This window comes from Micropterus dolomieu, linkage group LG12 (assembly GCF_021292245.1).
Source record: "Micropterus dolomieu isolate WLL.071019.BEF.003 ecotype Adirondacks linkage group LG12, ASM2129224v1, whole genome shotgun sequence".
NCBI classification, from domain to species: domain Eukaryota; kingdom Metazoa; phylum Chordata; class Actinopteri; order Centrarchiformes; family Centrarchidae; genus Micropterus; species Micropterus dolomieu.
This window is the reverse complement of record NC_060161.1, coordinates 15,129,804-15,131,670: the sequence shown is the minus strand read 5'-3', so window position 1 is coordinate 15,131,670 and position 1,867 is coordinate 15,129,804. Positions and strand designations below refer to the sequence as shown.

The 1,867-nt window shown below is 43.7% G+C and overlaps 1 long non-coding RNA gene across 1 annotated transcript; it reads left to right on the top strand.

Moving 5' to 3' along the window:
- The first annotated feature begins 43 nt into the window (after nt 1–43).
- LOC123980635 lies at nt 44–1,867 on the top strand. Its single transcript, XR_006827534.1, has 3 exons — nt 44–494; nt 589–705; nt 1,188–1,867. It is a non-coding gene; the product is annotated as an uncharacterized LOC123980635 (long non-coding RNA).

Here is a 1,867-nt window from a genome sequence, read left to right as displayed (position 1 = left end):
AAAAAAAATGAAAACCCCCCCCCCCCCCCCAAAAGGATCCAATGAGTTTCACACCAACTGGTAATTTCAGCCCATATGAGCAAGCCCAAAAATAAATGATACTGTATATGTTTTTAATTCAAAATACTCATTGTTAATAATAAGTTCACAGGTCAATCTGTGCACCGGTAGTGTATTAAGACACAGTATAGCTGCATAACCTAGAATATAGATTCATTATTTGGCCATCAGGAAAAAAGGTCTGAATGCCTTACCAGCAGCTGCCTGACAGATCAAAGTAGACAGAATGAGCTTACTCCTGCGATTACAACATGACTCAGTATGCCTTTACTTAACTGCCTAATCTCTGTGGATTACCTGACCTTGCTTGAGCCCTGAGGTAGAAGATGATGTTCACTGAAGAGAGAAAGTAAGGAGAGACGGACTAGAAAGAGGGAGACGGATGGGGACGGCAAAAAGTAAAAGAATTTAAGGAACAAACTGGACTTTTTACAGTAAGTCAACTTCTGACAGCTACTTCCACCATCCACACCTACAGTTGAATCCATACCTGGAGTTACTCTCTGCTTTTTTTATATTTATATAAAGGACGTCTACGGAGGACAACCAAGAGGACAGTGCACCCTGGAGAACACCAACCACTGCCTTCAACTCAAGTCTCAGAAAACCACAAGGCTGGTGATAAATTTGACTCTGGAGCCGGTGGTAAGACATTCTGTCTGGCTGTTATATTGGGCTAGTGGTTATAAAAACAAGCTGCAATAAGGTAAAAACAATAAAATAAGAGTAGCAAGGATAGACAGAGACTGGTGGTAGAATAGGGATGAAAGAGAAACACAGGGAAGAGCAGTGGACACTGTAGAACGAGCTAAGCCATGATAAGCCTATTTAAGCTACTTCACTCTCCACAGATCAAATGTTCTGTTTTAAACCAGTTGATCTGTGCTGGACTTCTGACTGCGAGCTATTTATTCACTTTATCTGATTTTTTGGCAGGATAGCTGTAGTTGACTGCCAAAACAGACCTTGAGTCCTACATTTGAATCATAGAGAGCCTTTCAACTGGACAAACATATTTTAAGTCTCTGTTTTCAAGCATCTGCCTATGCTCAAAAGCCCTTGAACCAACCACTGTATAATGTCCAGATCCTGTTCTGACCTCCATCTATTCCTCTATCTCCGTCCAGAACATGTCTCACGATCAGTGTGAATCAGTGGCAGTGAGTGTGGAGTCCCTCCTGAAAGATGCCAAGAGGATGCAGCTGCAGTGCCGTGAACGCAGCGAGCAGCTCTCCATGGCCGCCACGCAGCTCAGGGTGGAGTCGGCCACCCTGAGGGAGCAGTGCGAGGCCTCCCAACTCGACATGGCCCGCATCCGACGGCAGCTGGAGGAGCTGATGGATACCAAATCCGCCTTCGAAGCCAGGGAGAGGCAGGCGCGTAAACTCAGCAAGCAGCTGTGAGGAAATGATTGAAACCATCTGATTGGCACCCAGGAGAGAGGGGGTCAAGAAGAAGGGGTTAATCTTTAGAGACTCTGCAGGGGAGAAAAATAAATGGGTGAGGGAGGAAAGTAAGAGATGGGAAAGAAAGTCAAGAGAAAGAGCAAAGGAATAATATGCGACTTAAAATGTGTCCTTTTAAGTTGGTGTCAACTTGAGCAGAACCTAGAATAGAGTTTAGGACAGAATATTGCTTAGGACATTTTGGTAAAATTGACAATTTTGAAGAAAAAAATGTGTGGTTTGTCAGAGAAGTTGAGGGAAGAAAGCACTTTATCAGTATTGACAGCTCTATCTCGGCCACAAAAATTTTATCCCCCTCCTCTTTCCCACTTTTTATGTCAAATAAACACCGTCCAAATACA